A 24,675-nucleotide genomic window follows, 5' to 3' on the forward strand; every position below is an offset into this window, starting at 1 on the left:
TATGTTCTCACTAAGCAGCGGAGACTAGTTTTGTAAAGCACATTTTCACTGACCTCTACATGATTCATTACCAATCAACATTCTAGATATGAAGGATCATTTGTATACAGATAGGAAAGTAATTTCTAATGATTATCATAAAATTCCATTTTAGAGTATAAGAATGTGAAAATGATTGTTTTCATTTTTTCAAATGTCGATATTATTTGTCAAGAGATAATGAAGCAATTAAATATAATTTTAGATGGAGAATTTGGAAGTTTAATGATTATGTTATATATATTAAACAAATTAAGTAAAGTTTATCTAATCGAAAAAAATGTTTTATTTTGAAATAAACATTTTCTGATAATATTCATTTTAAATAATAAAAATGAATGTGAATAAAAAATGAATCATCAACAATTTCATCCATTTAAAATGAAGAAATAAATGGGAATAAGAAATTTCAGAACACCTAATAAAAACTGAAATTATAAAAAAAAGATTTATTATTTTCTATTTTGAGATTCAAAAAAAGGTGTATTGCAGTGTGCTGTTAGAAGAGTCCCCAGGGTACAATATTAAGAATAATGAAGATAAACATTTGGCTATGGAAGATTTGCAGAATATGTTAAACCATAGAGAAGAAAAAGTGCCAATTTTGATTTATGCATTTAATGATATTTTGTAATTTCTGAAAAAAATCAAGTTTTAAAGTAGATATTAGAAGATCAAGTACTAGTAGATGTTTTTGCAAGCGCATGTCATTTGAACAAATTTATTTGATAACAAACTGAAATAAATTTACATGACTCATTAAAAATGCACAAATTCTGCTTGAAGATTTCGTTAAAGTATTTTCAGATATTCATATGAAAAATGTGAAAAAAAAGTTATATTTCAGCTTTCCATATTATGTTAAATTCCCATAATAGATATTTATTTAATTTGCATGGCTTTCGTTATGGAAAGTCAGAAAAATCTCTTGATTATTCAATCTTTTATGCTACTTGAATCAGAATCATTATTTATGCAACACTTCGTAAAATAACAGTCACAGACGATGGAAATATTTAAATATTATTCCTGCCTATTTCCTAAAAAGAATATAATATTTAAAAAAACAAAGAATAGTGCCAACTCATATTATCCAGTAATTCTATTATACCTCAGAAAAATTAGTATAAATGAATATTATTTTAGTATGCATAGTTAAATGTACACATAAAAATTGCAGGGTGTAGCTATCTATACAAATAACACAAACTATTCTTAGTATTTCAAACAAACCATTGCTAAATTTCAAAACCATTTCGTAAAGTATTAAGTTGAGGATGTTTAATAATTCTGCTTATGATAACAATACTATTTATTTAATAAAGAATGAAATATTCGTTATTGAAAATATAGTACTTTGTAGTATAATATGCTCATAAATTTAATTAGATAATATGAAGCAAACATTATAGAACTAAATTTTATTTAAGAGTGGAAGATATTTTATATATTCACCTTATATAAAAAACTTAAATATTGCTGCAAGATTAAGACTTTATATACATACAAATTAAGTAGAAAATTATTTAAGAATTACGTTTGCATATTTAAAGTATATAAGAAACATTGTATCTTAATTGAAAATACTTCTGAATGTCTAACTGAAAATGTCAAACTGATACTGTGTAACTGAATTATAATTCAATTATTGTTCATTTATTTTGAAGCTCCATTAAGAAGTATTTTTTTTTCAAATTAATACAATTTTTTTCCTTAATTAAAAGAGAAAGAAGTTGTGATGTTATGCTTCAGATGAGTTACAATTTTTTAATAATATCAGATATTTATCATAATATCAGAATATATTTCGAATTTTAACGTGAAAAATTAATTTTAGTGGTATGTAAAATAAAGGCTTGTCTGTGCATTATATTATTTTATATAAATTAACTTAGGCTTTTCTATTATTTGATTAAATGAGTATTTCTCTCCCTTTTATCTCTCACGAGTATGGTTATCGATTCAATCATCACAGGAATTGGAAATGTATTTCAGATTCCATGTCTAGACACTCACAATTACAGTTATTGTTATTCTAGAAAGATAACTTTAACATAGTTATATAGTTCCTTCTTCTGAATGAATTTTTTTTAATAGCTCATAGACATGACAAAGTAACTTAACAGTCAATTATTTAAAAAAGAATTAAATTTGTATTATAATACTTTTGTAAAAACTGTCGAATTCATTAGAGAGGTTAAATGAACTATTCTTACAAAGAATTAAATATAATTATCACTATTTTTAAAATAAGAAACATATTTCTCATAAGAACAATAGTTGATTTATTCATTAGTAATGGTAAGAGAAAGCGTTTTGTAAAAACGCTGTATCATACCTAATGATTATAAAGGTTATAAATATTAAAGCTGTTTTTCATTTTAACTGCATATATTAGAAAATATTATATCCAAGTGGGTGATTCGCAAGAAAAAAAGCATTCAAATAAAGTAATGATATAGCTTTATGATAAAAAAAATTGTTTTTATTTGAAAATTGATGAGTTTAAAAAAATAATGTTTTATTAAAAAATAAATACTTTAAATGACAAAAAGGCTATATAAAACCTAGACGAAGCCATAATAAATCAATATAATGTAATATGAAATAACATCAGATTCTAATAATACTGAAATATAATTGAATCAATTTAAATATGTTAAAATTATTCAGGATATTTTTCAGGATCCCACGAGGAGATTAAAAACGTCTGTAGCAAATAAAGATTTTTGCATCTAAAATTTTAGATGTAAGTATGTATATATTTTTTCCGGCGTTTTATTTTTTAATGAACATTGAGGCATTATTTGGAATCAATTATCCAATAACTGAATTTTATGAGATAATAAAATGTGAAGAAATGATAGTGATTTTAAAAAAATGTCTTGGAAATATTCCAAAATTTTTGAAATAAAACGAATGTACTTAATATTTGTCGGAATAAAATTTTAAAATATTTATATAATAAGGCTGATTTGCAGAATGTATATAATGGAAAGGTATTGTTAAATGTGTTTTAATGAAAGGTGCAACTAAATAATATCGTTACCTTTGAACAGCAAGCATTAAATTTACAGTGCTCCTCTAAATGTATCAATTATATAATTGTATATTAAAAGGCTTAAATTGTTTAGCTATAATAATTCCAAAATAACTTTTTGTTCTTACTTTTATAATTCAAACAAAATACTTTAAATCTCAAAGCTTAATTCAAATAAAAGCCACAAAACCCCCAAAATTCACTGCAATTTTAAGTAAAACGTGAATAGTAATTGTACATTTACTTTTGTTATACACGTGTTTTCAGGTAAAAATAAAATGTCCTGTTTCTAAATATTTTGGTCCAAAATGTTTGCGTCTGCTGAATTTAAATGTAAGTCAATGCAACCACATACATTTGAGAACATTATGAAATTAGAGAAATGATAATGAGATATGATATATATTATAACCAGGAGACAAAGGGAACTTCAAAATTCAAATAAACACTAATAGAGCAAAAATATGAAAACAAATTAATTTACGTTTATATATATATATATTTTTTTTACTGTTCCATTTGATTATGCATAACAACACGCAGTCAAAATCATTTTGCTTTAAGTTTTATCACATTATCATAAAATATAGAAACTAAACAGATTATAATCAGTGAATTAAGTTATATTAAAGCTAATTAATGGTTATTAAAATATTTTCTTAATTACACACACACACACATGTTGCAATGAAATTATTGCAAACAAATTAGATCTTATCTATTTATCTATAAATGAAGAAACGTCTTAAAGTGTCTGAATTTACATAGAGTTGTTTCTTATTCATTCATTACTATGTTTTCATTAATGTATTAGAAATAAGGATAATTTAGAACCTTTCATATAGAGTCTCTTATCAAAGAGTAAAAACTAAAATTCTTTTAAATTATTATTTTCTTTGTTTCCGAAAAGAATGCATGTTAAAATTAATATTAAAAGGAAAAAAAGGGTAATGAAATAGCATAATCCATTTTCAAAACGAAATTTAATGGCATTTTCTGTTTCAAAATAATTGCGTTCCCTACTTTCAAAACAGTCTTTCTCAAAGAACATAAAATGAATGTACTATTCCTATTCTCACCACGTTCATCACTTTGTAAAGAATAAAATCACTTTTCACCCTCGTGAGAGCTCCTTGTATGCGAATGAAGTATTCCAAAAGAATTTCTCCTTTTCTGTGAATTCAGGAAATTAGCTTGTTTGCAGAGCGCTTGTGAAGGTCCTCGTTTCTAATGAACAAAGCCATTTTATAATGTCCCAAGATACTTGAGGGAGGAAATCAAGAAAGTTATATGTAATTTGCTTCATTATACATCTTATTTTATTCCAAGAAATACATTTGACTAAAAGCACGCTTAAAAGTCATTGTCACTTAAAGTTGCAAAAATGTATAAAGAAAATAATTTGAGGGGGGGAAGAATGATATATTTTCGTTCATGAATTCTCCTTTTTCGATTTTTTCATGCCTAAAATATGAAGATTTGTAATAAAAAGTTATTTAATTCTCTTCATTATATTACTTATTTTACTCCAATAAATACATTTTGAGCTTAAAGCATACTTAAAAACTATCGTCACTTAAACAAAGTCACATAGAAGATTTGCAAAGAAAATATTTGAGCTAGGAAGAATGGTTCGTTCACGAATTTGCCTTTTTGGACTTTTTTAATGCCAGAAACAATTAGGATTAGCAATAGAAAGGTGTAAAAAGTATGTAATTTAACAATAAATAATTATGCTTATAAATTGGGAGTGATTCTCGGAAATTTATACACCCGAATAATTAAGTTGTTATGAATGAGAATCGTTACTATTGAATTTAATTTCATATATTTTATTTCCATATTCTACAATCACATTTGATACTAACTCCATGAAACTTTTGTACCTGATGTATGATGCTCTGAAATGACCTGTATCACGTACCACTAGAATGGCAACCTATAGTAATTAGTTGGAGCTGTCTTACCATTCCCTTTCCCAAATATTGAGACGAATTATTCCTTTATGTTTTATTTTAAATTAGCAATGTGGGACTCATTGTGATAATTGTTCAACAATTTATTAACTCTGGTTGTTACCAGAGCTAATAAATTGTTGAATGATAGTTCGCTTCAAATGTACTAATATACTATTCTGTACTAAGCTCGTTATCAAATGTAGTAAATATATAAAAGTTAGATTTGCAATGAATAATATACCAAATTCACATTTATATCATTTCACTGTTTCTGATTTTCAGATTTTATAATATATTCTTTGAGTATTAGCGAGTCATTCATTCATTCACATATATATATATATATATATATATATATATATATGTTTGTGTGTGTGTGTGTGTGTGTGTGTGTGAAATGATAATTTCGATTTAATTAATTTCCAAGATTTTATCTTAATTTAGCCCGTAGTAAGTTCACTCTAAAATATTCTCTTATTTCGTGTTCCAATTCCACTTTCGGTTTAATTAATTCCTTCTCTAAAAATAATGCGCCATCAGTACTACGTATCAAGAGAAAGCGATATCTTCATTTGCCCTTGAAAAGGTGTCAAAGGTCACCACGTGTATTGAATTGGCACCTGGCCAGAAATCCTATGTTATATAAGACTAGTGATCATTTGTTCGTCTCTTTTTGCCTCCTTTCTTATTTCTGCTTTTGTGCCGCGCTGAGCCTTCTTGTAAAAAATCATGCCTGCCTCTCGGAATTGAATGAAACGAAATTAAAAATACAACATCTCGTCTATGTCTTCACTTCTTCGAACTGCATACACATTTGTTCCATCATTATTCTTAAGAACGATTAGCATTTTCTTTTAATAAATTAGCTTATCAATGAATAAAAATATATAATAATTTACATATATTGATAAAACATTTTAGTATAAATGTAATTCTAAAAGGATCAATAAGTTATCTAAAAATATTTATAGATAATAAGTAATGGCCTTATATTACCTACACGAGTTTGGATGAGTATATTTTTCTTTTCAACAACGGATACACTGAAAAAAATACCAGGTCATTCTTTATTCTTTGCCAACCAAGGAAAATCATATTATTCCATTTTATGTAGATACCTAAGCGTATTTCGAAGAATTTCCATTCAGCCTGCTCCTAGAAGAAGCTTTGCAGATAATGCAGTTTGATTTCTTCCCGTAATGTTCAGCATGAGATAGATTCTTTTGTGTAGAAAGAAAGAGCTGGGTTTTTGGAAATAAACATTCGTGAATATTTATTTCAGTAGGAATTCCAGGCATTTTTTTTATTTACCTATTTCACCCGTTGTAGCCGCATTTACTATTCACCTCTATAGTTATTCTTGGTATAAATGGATTTCTTTCACGTAAATTGATAATAATTAGATAATGAAATACGAAATATAACTTATATATGATTCATAAATATATAATTTTTAAAATTTTTAAATAATTTGTTGAAACAGAATGATCTCTGGTGACGAATTTGACTTACGATTATCTAGTTAATCTGTTATATGTACCTGAATTGGATTATGCTTCAATATTTGGTTTCAAGTTTGCTCGCACCATTAAATCGTAAATGAAGAAAATGTATGTATTATTAAACCAGGTTAAATTTCTAAAGAAGTTATTAAACTATGATTTCAGCAAAGAATTGATAAAAATAATGCAATGCCTACATAAGCAAACGACAGCATTTTTTTTAAATTTTGGAATTCATAAAATAATGGAAACTTGACCAAATAAAGCATTCGGAGTACATTATTCAACCCCCATAAAAAAGAAAACAAATGCATAATATTTATGCACGCTAAGGAAATGTTTCTTATATTTCATAGTATGAAAAAAATCTCAAGAATAAGAACAAACATCTAAATATTTTAAGCTTAACCGATCAGTTGGTAATCGAAATATGCCTCGACCGTTAAATGCTGTATAGTATGTTTCTAAAAATTTATTAGCAGTCATATTTAGGAAATCATCGAACAATATTAGGCAAAACAAAATACCTGAAATATATATATATATATATATATATATATATATATATATATATATATATATATATATATATATATGTGTGTGTGTGTGTGTGTGTGTATGTGTGTGTGTGTGTGTGTGTGTGTGTGTGTGTGTGTGTGTGTGTGTGTGTGTGGTGTGAGTGTGTGTGTGTGTTTCAATGTATTAAACCTTAAATAGCGGCACACACTAAAATGTTGATTGTGCATGCCTATTTATTTTAATAAGGGGAGGAGATTCGAAATCAGCTACTTGAAAATTCGGTTGCTGTACTTTGAGGACAATCAGGATAAAACTCTCCAGTGAGACAAAGAATTTGGATGTTTGCTTTAGTACGCTTTAGCGCAAATAGTTTTGTTATAATATTTTAAGCGCTTTTCCTGTCAAGCATTTCTACATTAATTCATAAATACTTTATTATTTTTTTAATCTTTAATAAAGTTTTTAGTTCTTATTGTAGTTTACTAAATAAAAATCCTTTAAACGTAGGCGGGAGTGCCAGAACAACTCAACACACATAAGCTCACATCATTCTGCAAATGTGCCGCCGAAAAGAGAAACTTTTGAAATTTTAACTTCTATTCATTTTTCTACAGAAGTCATATTATGTACAGAGCGTCAGACTACATTGCGACACAAGGGCACAAAAGGCAGAAATGTTTCTTTTCAGTGATTTTACTGTGAGATTTTGATAGGATTTTTTTTAAACTTTTCTATTTTGTCAAGGAAAGCTTAAGAATCTTTAAAAGAATGTCGTAAGAATTACGGATTTTTATCCCTTTCTCAAAGCTTGAGAAGATGAAAAGTCGTCACTTTTATGGAGAGAGTGAAATAAATGATTAAATAAAAAAAAAGTGGGAATCTGGTCAGGAATTGAAAGAACACTTCCGAATGAAGTTTACGTGGACTAATTTAAGATAAAATGTAAGAATTTAATTTATATTATCATTAATTTATATTATATTTGTTGTTCTTTCTTATGGCACTTGCCATGGACAAGCCCGCCGCTACGAAGACAGCGATTTTAAGCCGGTGCGGGAGCATCTCTTGTTTTTATAGTAGCGCCATCTAGGGACAAGAGACAACCTTAGATACACACATAAACACGTCACAGTCCTTTTCACGGGGTGGGCTTCATTCACGCATTTCATTCACTGATCCACAGATAGTAATTTAGACCTGAATCAGAGAACCAACACCCCTGATCCAGTACCCCCAGTGGTATTTCTCTTGACATGGAGGACTTTGTGACCGCTACAGATTTATACGCTCGTCAGCCACCAAGCACGTGGGGAATCTTCGGCCGGTAGGGTTCGAACTCGCAACCTAAGGGACCCTAATCCAACGCTCTACCAACCAGGTTATCCCGGATTGTAAATATGCGGCTTTATATATGCTTGTTCACGGATTAATAGATGATAATACCAAGGAAATAAATTTCGCATATTGGCTAATTATAAAAGAAAACAGCATTTTTTTTTTGAAATGTTGATTACAATATTGAATGATAAATAGTTTTCAAACACCTACCTTTTCAGTTCCTCCCCCTTTCATTTGCATCCAAATACCATTCCAACATCAATAATCTAAATCCTATAGGCTACACATTATCTAGTAAGAATTTAAGCTTATTAAAGAATTAAGATTTTTTATGTAAATTCCTTTTGCCATGGCAAGAAAAAGAGGTAAAATTCTTTTATTGTTTCAAGGCAACTGATAAAGTTTATCATCCGTAAAAGAATTTCATCTTCAAATGTAATTGACTTTTCGCTCGACCTTTGATTCACTTAAAAGAAAAGTTTTCCTTCCAAAGGAACCAATTAGAAACCCAGACAGGAGTCACAAAGAAAAACACAATTTCTTAGGGAAAATTGAATATAATGAAAAGTAATTGGATTCAAGATCTTTTCAAGAAGATAGTTGGCTACAAGTTTCGAAAATTAAAGAGATAGTTGATTTTTACTTCCAAAATAAATTTAATTTGTCGTTAAGATGAGTTTTCTCTAAGTCCTTAACTTTTAGATAATTGCCATGTTTTTTTCATATACGCCAATCTAATGAAATCGGTTAAAAGCTGTTATATTTTAGAAGGTATTATACACCCGTTAAGAGAAGCATAATTTATAAAAATTCTTTACAAAATACTTTTTTTGTAAATAAGAATTTTCAAATGGTTTCAAAATATATATACAGCAAGGAATGTCACAAAGAAATAATCCAAGGTTAATAATTAGGAAAAATATTGCTTTAAACAAAACTTGTTAATACTTTGATGTTTTTAATTGAAATTTATAATAATTTAGCAGACAATATTAACCTTCTATTCAGTTGACATAATATTTTGAGTTTCAGTTTTTACATGCATTTACTTGCCATTTTCAAAAATACGTGCAAAATCTTTTTTACACGTAATTTTGAAACTTTGAGTTAAAGAAGATAATTTAACACACGATGTAGTTTACAGAAAATGGTATCAAAACTTTTTAATTTTAATTAATAGTCTTTACCCATTAAAGAATAATTTTCGTACATTTTATCCTACATTTTTAGAAAAGGATTAAGAATATTCTTTCCGAATCTGTTCTGTATGACTTTTCTTTGTATAATATTCCTGCTGAATCTGTAATGTTGATTCATGATTCATCTAGAATCATCACTCAAAAAAAAAAAAATGAAAATTAAACAAACTACAGAAATTGGTATGGGAAAACACGTCAAAATAATACAGAGAGAAATAAGTTTTATTCAAAAATGTACCAAAATAACAAGTAGATTGTGTTTGATAGATAATGAATCTCTGTCCGGCATCTATTTTGACTAAAAAAATGTGTATACTTGTTTGCTAAACAATAAAAACTGTTTTTATCTTATTACGAAATGCGCCCTCTGCTACATAATAAAAGTTTGTTTCAAAGCTATTAAAACTTAATTAAGAGAATAATATTGCATCCAGGAAACATATAAACGATACAAGTGTTTCTTTAGGGTAATACAAATTCGGAAATTTTCAAAAGTTCAGACAAATATAGTTTTAATGACATTCATGATCAGAAAGATATAATTTGTTATGAATTCTTCTGAAAAGCACAATCTATAAATAATATGAATAAAAAGTCTTATTCCGAAAGAGTTTGCTGTTAAAGGATGCTAAAGACAAGAAATGCATGAAAAATTCTAAACCTTTCTAAGAAATATATTACGTGAAAACATCGATGGAAATACTTCCCAATATTCAGCGTTGGTCTCGACAAAAACTGTATGATATTCTTCGATGCTCAATTCATTCACGAAATATCGTATTCTTTGATTTATCATTTTTATTTTAAATTTAACGAAAAAAAATACTGTCAGTGAAGCAGATATTATAAAATTCAGAAGAGATCATTGAAAATACCACTAAGTGAGAATAATAATTTTAGTTATTGAGTTAAAAGAATCTTTAAATTATTGCAAAATAAATAAAACTTTAAAATCCATGTACAAAATGTATGTACAATATCCCCCAAATATAAATATAAGAAAATATTTTGACGCTTTTGTACATCAATCTCTTTTTCTATACTACTAAAATGGATTGATAATTAAAGTAAAAAAAGATTGATAAAATTTTGTATACAATTTTGTGTAAGGTAAGTTTCATCTTGTCCTTGATTTAGTCTAATAATATTTTCCGAACAATTACTATTTAATCTTATATACCTTGTAAGTCATTCTTAACTAACTTAACTAATGACTCAAAAATAAATGTGAAAGATTGATGGTAAAATAATTCGGTAAATAAAGAGATAAAAATTATTCTGAAATTAAATTCTTTAAGATTTTCTCCCAACAATTACCAAATTTCCCATTATGTCTGAGTAAGTTCCATTTTTTTAAATTTTATTTTCAAAGTTAAAAATTACATCATACTTGATCCCACTTCAAAGAATATTTTTTTAAATTTATTTGCCTTTGTTTTTTCCTCAATTGATACTTATTTAAAAATATTTTCAAATAAATCAAATTTAATTAATTCAATAAATTACATAAATCAGTTCAAGGTGGCTGGGTAAGCCGCGTTTGATATGCGATTGACACTAGTCGTCATCGTCTAATAGGATTTGTTAATTACAAAGTCCTACTATATTTTGAAGCGATTAATGTCACCTGACAAGTTTCAGCTTAGTCACAAGATGCAATTAGTTCCCCGGTTGCATTACTTATCGCATTAAGTTAATAGATTCCATTAGATTCAATGCTTCATGGCTTACCGATACCATTACTTGCACAATTAAAAGTTACTTTATTTTAATGAATACGACAAAATCTTCTCAAAAGAGAATGTGTAAATTAATTATATAGCAAAAAGGCAATGTAAAAAGATTAATATCAAATATTAAAAAGAGTATACTTAGAGAAGAATTAATTTATTATAAAACAGTACTAATGTTGATAAATAAGCATTAAGAGATTAATGGGAAAGTGGTTGATTTAGCGACATTAAGTGAAATGTATGAAAATAAAACAGTTTGACGTGTATGAAAAAAAACATAAAAAATTCTTTGCAAAAAGAAAGAGTTTAAAAATAATGATAAACAATAATTCTAATAAAAATAAGAATCGATATTCAGAAGTAACAACTGTATAAGATTTTGATCACTCATTTTTGTGATTATAAGATTTCAAATTTTTAAAAGCAATCTGCTGAAATAATAAACTTTTATGAAATCTTTGATAAACAGTGAAAATAGATTTGGATTAAAATTGCATATCAAATGAAACACATTTTGACATTTTCTACCCCTCTGTGTCTCTGAGATGGGCTACAAAATGTACCAGTTGGTGGTATTGGCAAATAGTATTTCCTTATTTTTATGGCAATGTGAGTATTTCTTGGAACTGTTAACAGTGTTAATAATAGCTGATGAATAAGTAATTATTGCTTTATAAGTTTCAAATAAAATTCCCTAGAAATGCTTTTCTTGCATTCACAATATCATTTAGTAACAGATGACTGTTAGTAACTGTTCTGTTGTTTAGTTTTCATGTTAATATCAAGTTCTTAAAGAGAACTATGCCTGAATAAAATGTCCTGTCATAGAATATGCTGCTTCTTATTTTATAATTAACATAAAAAAAAAGATTTTATATTAAAAAAATTAACTAACCCCGAACTTATTTCAAACTTTAATTTTCCGAGTAGCCCATGGCGAATGAGAAGTGCGATTAAAACTCTATTATTTTCAGTTAGAAACTTAGAAAACTGCTCCAGTTTCTTAGCTAAAGTCATTTAGAAAATGCCTTAATCAAATATTCGTCGTGACAGAATTCCTGTGTTGTCATGCCTAGAATGTAAAAGACCCAGTCTCATTAAGTAATCCTCCAGACAGGCATTTATCCTTAACTGAGAATTAAAGATAGTCCCATATTAAAAGATTTATAAATTGGTCATCACTTCCAAAATTAAATCTTAAATGGCCGTCATTATATGCTGAATTCTATAATTAAATTGCTTTTCTCTTTAATAAATTCTAGGATGTAACTATAGTAATCATCATGAGAAATAGGATTAAGTGCAACAAATTCATATAATTCTGATAAAATTTTATTTGTTGTTTTGAAAATAGAAAAAAAATTATAGAAGAAAACTCATTATAATCCGTAATTATTCATTGAATAAATTGCTAAATTAAATAATGTTAACTCACGGTATTAAACATAAAGCGTACTGGGCCTTTAATAAGTTTCCTTGATTTTTTTTTATTTTTCTATTATATTGCCTGATTTAGAATTAAAAAAATATTATTTGTACTTTTTCATTTTTCCTCTATATATTGATTAATAATTATAAATGTTAAAGAACATAAATACTAAAGTTTCACAAATTCAATTCAAGATGGCGCCACACTATAAAATCAATATTTATTTCGTTAATTTATTAATTGATTAAGAAAAACACTATAAATAACTAAAATATTATCTTGTCAAAGACAAACGAGGAAGATTTCTGAATTCTAGCGCATTAGGAAGTGGGAAGAAAAGTGCGAAATCATAGCCTAAGTAAAATGAAAATATGCAAAACAGTTTTAAAATGAATCTTTGAAAAGTTAAAAACGATGCCTTCAGAAGTTAGATTTCAGCTATTTAGAAATGATATGTTTCAAGTTAGATTTATCAAAAATCTGTTCTATTAACAAATATTCTGGCTTAAAAAAGTGTTGATGAAATAAAATATTAAATTGACTAAGTATAAAAATTTGAACTTCGCCTAAGAATTGTCTGAATTGAAAAAAAAAATCTTTTATTTAAATTCTGTTATTTTTGAAGTATTTTTTGTTCTCAAAAAACTTGCAACGAGTTTAATAATTTTGAAAATTCCTCTATGAATATTTCAGTTATACTTAAAAGAATTTCTACAAACTAAATATCAGATTGAGTATTAATTCTGAATTTTTATTTTGTGCTATCATTAATTGAATTAAAGTCTGTAAAACTAATAGTTTATGAATAATTTTATGATTTTTTTTCCCTTTCATTCTTATTATTTCTTGCTCTTAAGCATTAAAATGAAATTTAAATTGTTTAGAGATAATCGTTTTCTCCAATTTCTTCGAAAGAAAATGTTATTACTTTTGAATAATATAATAACTTTCTTATTGATGCAAATCTTCCGAAAAAAAGCAACGGTGTCATACTCTGTTTCCCCGATAAAATAAACTAAACTTCTTTTCTTAAGAATTCATCAGTATAGTTCTAAGTTCTGCAACTTCACAAAGCCAAAATTCAGTAGATAATCATATATATGTATGTGTGTGTGTGTGTGTGTGTGTGTGTGTGTGTGTGTGTGTGTGTGTGTGTGTGTGTGTGTGTGTGTGTGTGTGTGCGTGCGTGCGTGCGCGTGTGCGTGTGTGTTTCTTATTTCAAATATTCTTCACAGCAGTAGAAATTGTTTGGCAATTAGTTTTTATCCACATAGAATATTTAATATTTGCGTAAAACATAGATAACTTTTCATAATGATCATTCAAGAAAAAGATTTGAAAACCTGATTACTAAATTTGTATCTTTTAAATCGAACAATTTAGTTACTTGCTCCATGTATTAGTACTGGATTCAAATAATTATAAAATAGGCTAAGTAAATTAATTTTCTCATTATAATACAAAAGCTTTTAGAATACGTTGATTTAACATAAACTTATTCTTAAGAGTTAAATTGCTATAGTAAAAAATATGATAATTTCTTATCAAAGAATTGAACATTTTTATAAATTTCAAATTTTCTTAAATCTAAACGGCAAATTTAAGATTACTGGAAGTAATTTATTATTTAAATGACTATTTTTATTAATTTTAAATAAAAATATTAAGTTATTGCATTAAAAATCAATTTATTAAAATTATTAATTGCTAAGAACAGAGATTTTCACACTATCAATATTCTTTATTAGTTATTTATGCATATATATTCAATATGATTTTTGTATAATCATTATAATTCAAATATAAAAAAAAAGGTTTTTGTAAATAATTCTTGAAATTAATATTCCGTTATAAATTGCTTATTTTAAATGCATTAAAACTCGTTGAAATTTGAAATGCAAACTAAGCACATTTTGAGTCCCAACAATGGAAGCGACATTCACAATTTGGTATTGATGCGTAAAATATTTTATATAATAATACTGCTAATTCCATAAATGCTTTTAAATTTAATTAACACATATCATGGCTCTGAACTTCATCTACTTTTCATTTTAGAAAAAAAAAATTATTATATTTATTAAAGTCAACTACAGCAATTCCTTTTCGAATGCGGTGAATAAACTTAAAATCTGTAAAATATATTTATGCACCTTGCGACCATGTGCATTTTATGTAACCTGAAAATTTACTGGGAAATTATGACATAATATTAATAGGAAGTTTTGCAACTTTGTTTATAACATCAATTTATCCATTAATAATCTACATTATTCTATTTCTAGTTATTTACGGTAATAAAAGTATTTTTCTCTTAAATTACGTTAATGGATATTTAGAAATCTCTCATATATTCGATAAAAAATCATAAGAAAGAATTTAATTTGGATTTTAAGAAAATTTATTCTTCCCTCAGCTGAGCAAAGAAGAAAATTCTGATGATTAACTAATATTATGATATTTCAAAGAGATAGGAAATTCACCACACAAATAATCATGCATGGCCACCACGAAAAGCTTATCAAATAACTTCGAAAACTTGATGGAACAATTTCTTAATATAACAGTATTAACAGATATAACAAATTATACGGAGAAGCTTCATCATTTTTATATTTAATAAATTGCACTGAAAATATATTCTTGCTGCAGGAACTGCGATTAGAATTTAAGAAAGGGTAGTAAGGGCAGCTAACTTAGGCGTATTTTACTTCAGACAGTGTTTTACTTTACGTACTTGAAAATGCATCAACAAATGAAGTTCAGTTGTGCTGAAATCTTCTTATTACTTGAGAAATAAAATTGAAAGATTGTATCTTTCTTGAGCATTGCTTGTGGACACGGAATGAATATAATCTTGCTTTTGGAGATATTTAAACAGGCACTTAAAAAATATTTTCTAATAACAGTAAAATAGCATAAATTTAAATAGCATAAACAGTAAAATAGCATGTATTTTTTTTTTGTAAGAAAAAAAACGCAATTTAAATTGTATCATTTTTGTCATACTTTTTTCTGTTCGAGAACTTAAATTAATGGATTATTTCATTTAAAGTATTTAACATGGATAAAAACATAGAAAATTTAGTTTCCAGTTTAAAGAAAAAGTTATGTAAAATCTACCTATATTATTTTATTTAACTCTATGACATACAATGAGTTACAACATACAGTGAGTTACAGTGATTGTTTCATATTTTAAAATTTAAAAGGAACAGATGTGATTTTTTTTATGGCGTAAGCTGATTTTTCTACCCATAACAAAGTCAAGAAAAAGTTATTTTGCTGTTCATGAATTGAAACAACTCATAAATAATTCGCATTTTTGAAATTTTACTTGAGGATAATTATACGTTAAATCATATTGTTTATGAAAACAGATATGAAATACTAAGTTATATAGTTTGCATATTATCATCATCATCATATATATATATACATAAACACCTGCCTGTTCCACAAAGAATATATATATATATATATATATATATATATATATATATATATATATATATATATATATATATATATATATATACATGCCTGTTCCCCAAAGAAAACATTTTTTCGCTTGTATATCCCACTATCACGTTTAAAAAAGAATTTAAAAAAATTCATCAGTCGAATGTTCTAGAAAATTATTTAATTGTTGAAAAAAAATCGCACAATTCACACTAACTTTTTTTGAATGTCAAATTGTAATAAAATTTGACATTTTGTTACCCAGTCAAAATGATTGGGATGGTATCTAAATAACAACTAAAATAGACAAGTTGTATTTAAAGAAATAGCTAATTAAATAATTTCACAAACATAAGTATTACATAAAAATAAAGTTTATGTATGTAAAAGAATATTTATTTTGCTTTAGCTCACTCAGTCCCAAGAATGAATGATGTATATTTTTTTTTCAGTTGCCTAACGTCTCCAAATGTTTTCCGCAACTAACTTTCGGAGATGGAGAATCCTTGTAAAATGCATGTCTGTAGTCTTTTGGGACCAAACATCTGGCATAAAGCCAGGAAATGCTTAGGACAAAGCTAATGTCGCGCTAGGCAACATCTTTTATCATGACAATCAATGGTTATTTAATAATCACGTTTTCTTTTATTCCTGGAGATGCCAAAGGCTCAAAGAAAATCAAATGAATAAATGCAGAAGATAACATGTATTTTTTCATTTATTTCTTTATAGAAAATACGATATTAAGTCCTTTGAATTTCACCTGATTCGCCATTTTTTTCTGTTTTCATTCGATTTGTTAGATTGTTGCTCCTATGAATAACTTCATTCTCATATTAAACATATTTATAGAACTGTCATTAAGACATTAGCTTAGATTTCATAATTAAAAAAAACTATTTTTACTACTTACGTAATCAGAATATTAAATTATTATTGCATGAAGCTCTTTTATTTCTTGTTCATTTAATTGAAAATTTTTAACTATAGATATAATTGAAGTTAAACGAGATAACTTGTTAGCGGTGTTAGAAATACAAAATACTTGGAAAACGAACTATTCCAAGTATTTTATATTCGCCTTACTTCATTTCCCGAGTAAGTAATTTATTATCTCAAGTTTCCAAATTTTCAATTCATGAAATTTATATGAACGAATAGGTTTTATATGTGTATGTATATTTTCCAATATATTCACAATTATAAATCATTATCGGCAGTTTTTTTTATAAAATTTGTAGGACTAGATTATTACATTAATTTAAATTAATCTTTACGAAATAAAACATTACATTCAAAAATCAGTTTTCGGAATATTCAACATAATTTATTGAACATTAAATTAAAAAAAATATTAGAAAAATGTATTCATAAACATTTATTAAAAAAATTATGTTAAAATTTATCTTGTGTGAAATATTTCAAAACATCTGATTTAAATATAAAAAAGTTAACATACCATTGAATCAAAAATAAGAAAAAGTTAGTACAGTACAATCCCGATTATCCGCTGAATTGGGTGGCACGACCGTCGCGGATAACAAAAATCGCGGATAATCCGAAAAAAACCTAAAAACGGGTATAGCAAAAGAGAAAACTGTCATCCCAACTTTGAAAAATCGTTTTATGTACAATAAAACGTAAAATAAACAGCAGGAAATGTTTAACTAACGCTTAATATTTTAGTATATCACTCAAAACTAACCTAAAATGCATTTTCTTAATGAAAACAGAAAAGTGCTTTGTACTTACGAGAGGCGTCAAGGATACATAGAAAAATTAATACATATGTACTGTTTTAATACTGTAATGTATTATGTAATTACAAAAGCATAACTGTAAAACTACACCTTTTTGAAGAAATCAGTCATTTGTGTTTGCTTCTTGCTTTGGAAACATTTGCTCTATGCTTGGAAAAAAAAAAAAAAACTTAGTGCGGCAGGCGCGGATAATGCACTTCGCAGATAACCCGACCGCGGATAATCGGGAGTCTACTGTATATCGTTTGATTAAAATAATTTATTATTTCAAATACCGATGCATTACATTAAATTAAATTGGGTCACTTTAAACTACAAAAATAATTCATATAAAATAATTTGAATTTTGTTTGTACAATTTATATAAATATGAGAATCACGAATCTAAAAATTTCAAATTGAACTTGAACTCTTAAATTGTTCAAATATTTCATTTTTTCAAAAACATAAATATTTGAAGAAAATGCTATTTTTACTTATTTCATATTATAAATATGAAATGAGCATTCTTTTATTTGTATTTAATTTATACTAAAAAGGTGAGAGCAGTTTTTTTTTGATAAAATGATAAAATTTTATAAATAAAATTTATTTGGGTTTTTTACAGGAAAATACGTAAAATAATCTTTAAGTACTGACTAGTTTTAGCTTCTCAAAAAATATTAAAGCACTGGAAAAAAAATGACCACTTTTTTTTATCACACTATGAAATAAACATGCTTTTATTTGCATCTAATTAATGCTAAAATGGTGGTTGTAATTTTTTGACACGATGATAATATTTTGTAAATAAAAATTAATTTAATTTAGTTTTTACAAGAGTATTCATAAAATTATATTAAGTATTGACTAATTTTCAGCTTCCTGGGAATTATTAGAGCACTTAACAATAAAAGTACCCACTACTTTATTTTATCACACTATTATTCTTCAATTATACGTGCTTTGATTTTTAATCTGTAATTTCTACACGATCGCGCAATAATATTATGACATAGAACTACATATTTCTTCTATTTCTTTCTTTTACACAGTGCCCTACTCCAAACCAAAAGAAAAAGAAAAAAAGATATGCAATAAAAATGGAAAAGCTAAATCATTGACAGATTTAGGATCGTAAAAATTCTACTCAAACATTACGCGAGACACTTTTCTTCTTAATCTTCACATCGTCCAGGTTGTTGGGTGCATTTCAGTCAAAGCACATATTGGTCCTGTGCATTTCCATTCGGCCACCTCAATTTACGACTGCCATTGCCATTTCGGTAGTACCCCCGCTATAACTTCCGAGAAAACCTATTGCGATATTTGATGCCTCCTCCACTGATTCTTAAAGGAATGGAAGGGCGGATTTTTTTGAATTGAAAGGAAGGATCAATAGATGCTGTAAATTCGTATGATTGCTTCTTTGATCGAGAAATTTCTTTGCCTAAAGTTCGGTTACGCTGCCCGAAGCTTTTTATATATATATATATAAAAAAAGAAAGCAAAAAGATTAAGTGAACAGATTATTCTCTTATTTGGAATAAAAGCATATAGTTTAATTCACGAGTTTTTAATTCTTAGTATGTTTTGTTTTTGCAAAAAAAAAAAAAAAAATCCTTATATCTGGCAGCATGAAGTTTACTAGTTTAATTATCTTAGAAACCAAAAGATTTTATGAGATTTCAGCATCATATTTCACGTATAAGCGGTGTAAAATTTAATTTCAACTCGAGAAAATCTTCAACAATTAAACTTACAACCAATTTATCAAAATAACAAGTATTAAATCCATAAAAATGGATAAAATCTGAGTCATCCACTTGCAAATTAATCGCATATATCTCAGCCATCATAGGTGTTTTGCGAAAATAGCAATCTTTCAATAAAAACTCTAAAATCTATCCAAAAATATATAAAAAATAATTTTGAAAGAATTTTTATCTTACAGAAACTGAAATTTAATTACAAAATAAGTAATTGAAATTATTATTCCGAATTAAAACTAAATCCCTCATTACTCTATTGCTCGATAGAATGATAGAACAAAATGTACTGTATTTCGTAAAGCTGTATGTATAGCAAAATTCTTGATACATCTTCAAATTAAAATAAAGAAACATTTTAAAGATTATTATTTAACTCGATAATTTGACATATTGTATCTAGAATTACGGACATTGTTTTACTAAAAACACAAGTGTAATATTTTTGTAAGAAGGAACAAAAACTATTACAGACATTATTGCAAATTAAAAACAAATTAAGAAACAATCATGGAATTATTATATATTTGATAAGATTATTTATACATAAATTCTTTTTCTTTTCTTTTTTTTATTTAAGAACTTACTATACCTATGAGAATTAACAAGCGCCACCGTGTATTTGTATGACAGTTTGCCTTATACATGGTTGTCACATTTATGTGACCACCTGTCAAAATCCAGAATAACCACCTTTCGCAGAGCGAACAGCTGCGAGACATGCAGGAAGAGAGTCAGTTAGGTTCCTGAAGGTTATCACTGGATGTTGCACCATGCCAACATTAGTGCCGTGGTGCTAGGTTACGTGGGTGAGGTTCCATGGTGCGAACAATCCGATCGAGGCAGTTCCACAGATTCTCGATTGGATTCATGTTCGGGGAATTTCCTTGTCAAGGGAGTACGGTAAACTCTTCCTGGTTCTTTTCGAAACACGCATGTACAATGCGAGCTTTATGACACGTCGCATTGTTCTGCTGGTAAAATCAATCATTCTGAGGAAAAACAATTCACATGTATGAGTGAATATGGTCCTCAAGGATAGATGCATACTTCCACAATTATGAGTGCACCCAGAGAATACCACGAAAACAATCCCCAAGCAATAATGCTCCCTCCACCAGCTTGAACCCTTCTGGCAATTGTTGCAGGGTGTTTGCTTTCAGGCGTTTCATGGTGTATACGCCAAATGTGCATCTGTCCGGTGGAGCATAAAAAGTGATTCAACGGAAAAAAACACCTTTCTCCACTCAGTGGAAGTCCAGTTAAGGTACTGGCGTGCAAATTCGTCGCTGATGAACAGCAGTCAGCATAGGTGCATTAACCAGGCGTCTGCTGAGGAGACCCATACGAAGCAACGTGGGCCGAACCTTCGTTTTGGAGATACTTGTTGATAGCCCCTTGGTTCATCTGGCTGGTCAGTTGCTATACGGTTGCACGCCTATTCGCCCGAACGCATCTCCGCAGCTGTCGTTCACTTCTGCTATATAGTGCCCGTGAAGCACCACATTTGCCTCTTCGCTGATTTTGGATAGTGCCAGTTTGTCATGCTCAGTATACTTTTAACACGGCGGCCAGCGAACAATTTACAAAATTAGCCGTTTCAGAAATGCTTCCACCCTTATCTTTTGGACGTTGGATAAATCGTTCCGTTTCTGCATGAATGCAAGAACTGAAATGTTTTCCGAATGCCTACAACACACTTTACATATCTACAAAATTTGCTGATAACCCGCACCCTCTGCGATTAGTTATTTAACGATGACGTCAAAGGTAGGTGATTGTCACAATAATATGACTGGACTGTGTAAGTAAATAAGTTTTTGCTTTCCTTAAGTAATGTTATGGGGTCGAGTTACTCGAATCACTAAGTCGCGTTCGGTACCTCTTCCCAACCCAAACCTCTTCCATGGTGATATAAGAGTTCCTTTCAAATATGTCCTCAACAGAGATTAATTCAGGCCAATCCAGTTTTTTTTAAATTTTTTTTTTTTGTTTCTTGTTATGGGAGGTTTTGTATAAACGCGGTTCGACCTACATTCTTTTATTTTCATGATAAAAAAAATACCCTGTGACCTTAAATATTTTTAAAAGTTTTCTAATAATTTTTATTAACTACTAGCCACTAGTTTAATGTCAACACACGCTTTTATCGTTTTGTAGATAGGAAAAAAAAGTAAAATGCATTTACTTTTAAGTCGCGAAATTGTTGAGTAATAAATAAATTAATTTTGAATGTTTCATTTCCCTTTCTTCTAATTAGTGATATAAAGTTAATTTCTACTCTAAAGCATTCATATTTGCGATATTTTCAGCATTATCATTCATCTGATGTATGTAAATAGTGATTAAATTTTCTACTCTAAAACATTGAATATATTGCCGAGAGAAAAAGGCTGATACCGGTAACTTTAAATGAATTTTCTTCATGTTTATTCAGCATTATTAGGTATCAAAACGGATAAGAAATTGAAAGCGTTTAAAGTTGAATGGCACTTTACTTGAATTCATTTTTGACAAACTATTTTTGAAGCTATTTTTGAAAATGCAAACTTTTACTCTTATACATATTTATTTTACCTGTAAGAATGGTATTAATACATAAGATAGGTACTCCATAGATAAAAAGATAGCTCTTACTTTCAATTTTTACTTATATGAGTATTTTATAGAAAAATGCTTGAGACGACCATTTTTTTTAACTATTTATAAAACATTTTCCACCTCTTTAAAGCCGGTATTAACACAAAAAAATATAGATGTGGCGAAAATAAAGTTTGATGATCGGATGTTTATGAAGAACAGAAAAATAAAATATTTGCATTATAGAAAACACGAAGCTAAATAGAAAAAAAATATCTGTTATCAGAAATAACTTCGATGGAAAAATGTACGGTGACTCATTTAACAAAAGTTTTATTTTAAACTAGCCGCCTTTGGCGACCAGCGAGTTTGCCAATCTTAATGTTCGTTAAAATTTTAATAATTAAATATTTTATGCTATTTCTACTTTAATAGCTTCATCATCAAAATATTTTAAAACTTCAAATTTTGATTGTCATATAATTCATTCATAATATTATAAAGGCCTTCAGTCATAACGTAATATGTATCTCTCTCATTTGCTGTTAGCACCCGTAGAATTTATGCTTTAAATTAAAGTGGAAAGAATTAATCTTCAATTAATATAATAATATTTTTTACTGAAACAAAGCATTTTTTTTTATAATCTGATTACTGAAAATAGAGTCACTCAGCGTTTAAACTTTATGGGCACTAAAGAATATCTTTTTTAATTTATGTAATATCTCAAGAGTTTGTCAACAAAATTTTCTTAGATTCATTATGAGCAGATCGATTAATTAACAATGTTTAAATTTAAATGCATCAAACACTAAGAAAATAAAACGAATCGTTTAAAATAATCGGTTGAAAACAGGTTTTAGAAAAACTACTTAAAAAACGATGTACTTAAAACTATAAGCATATACAAAAAATATATAACTAACATAAATACAATTTACTTACAAAAGCATGCAACTAACCCAAAAATAATTTAAATCATCCATTGATAACGATTGTCATGGCAACAATCAGAACAGAATGCGCATGCGTGAATTTTCTTAGCCAGTTACGTAACGCAAATACGTGATTTTTTCTACGCCAGTTGGGGTAACGCTATGCGGATTAGAAATTTTTAATTTCCTTTATTCTGTTTTATTTTAATTCAAAAGTACTTCAAAATGAATCTGAAAGATCGATTAATTAACAATATTTAATTTTAAAAGCATCAAACATTAAGAAAATAAACAGAATCGATTGAAATAATCCGCCGAAAAATTTTAACCCTAGCATCATTACTGTTGGGAGAAAAAAAACCTGATGCCTTTCTCATTTGGCGGTGGGGAAAATGGAAGATTTTTTTGGCGGGAAAGTTAGTTTTTAATTAATAATTAAAATTCTAATTAAAAATTCGAAAAAAGGAACCCCAGGTGCACATTCCCAACCTCCAAGGTATACATGTACCAGATTTGGTAGCTGTAGGTCACGCGGTCTGGCCTGTAGAGCGCCAACACACACACACACACACACATTGAGCTTTATTATAAGTATAGATTAGACACTATAAAGTTAAATAAATACAAAAATGATAAACTTATTTATTGAAGTGAAATCTAACCAATAAGCTGTTTTCCACCTTGCTTTTACAATCTTAGAAACAAAAAAAATGTTTCTTTACAATTTTATATAAAAAGCTTATCATGTATTTTAATATATCTTTAACGTTTGAAAAAAAAAACGAGCATATACAATATAAATAAGAAAAAAATGTCCATTGATTTTTTACAAACATTATAAAAATTAAATAATTGGAAAATAAAATTAAATGAAAAAAATATTCTTCATATGGAGAAAAATATCACACATGAATTGCAAGCTCACTCTAAAAAGTAATAATCAAGAAGTATGCGTTATGACAAGTGGAGTTATTATGAATTTAAAATCGCTAAAATGAACGTATAAATAGATCAAAAGAAAAATAAATTACAACAGTTTTAAATGACAATATTTAAACGTAAATGAAAGACTACACAAATTATAAGGTGCTAATTCCGAAATAAAAACAAAACAAAAACAACTGTAGCAATGGAAAGTATTCGTGGGTGGTAGAAAATAATATAAAAAAGTTTTAATGTTAAGACGAAACAATGACTCCAAATTATGTCTAAATTAACTTTGAAAAATTGATTAAAAAAATCTGAGATTAATTGTATAAAAATGAAATTACTGTCACTAAACAGCATTTTTTTTAACAATTTTAAGATTTTGCAAAAATAATTTTTCTATTGTAATATGATATAAAGATATGGCGTAATATTTTTAAGAATTTTATTTTCCTTTAAATATCTTCATTTGTTTATTTCTTTTTACTCGTAGAAACTCTTTAATA

This window comes from Argiope bruennichi, chromosome 3, assembly GCF_947563725.1.
Source record: "Argiope bruennichi chromosome 3, qqArgBrue1.1, whole genome shotgun sequence".
Classification (NCBI taxonomy): Eukaryota; Metazoa; Arthropoda; class Arachnida; order Araneae; family Araneidae; genus Argiope; species Argiope bruennichi.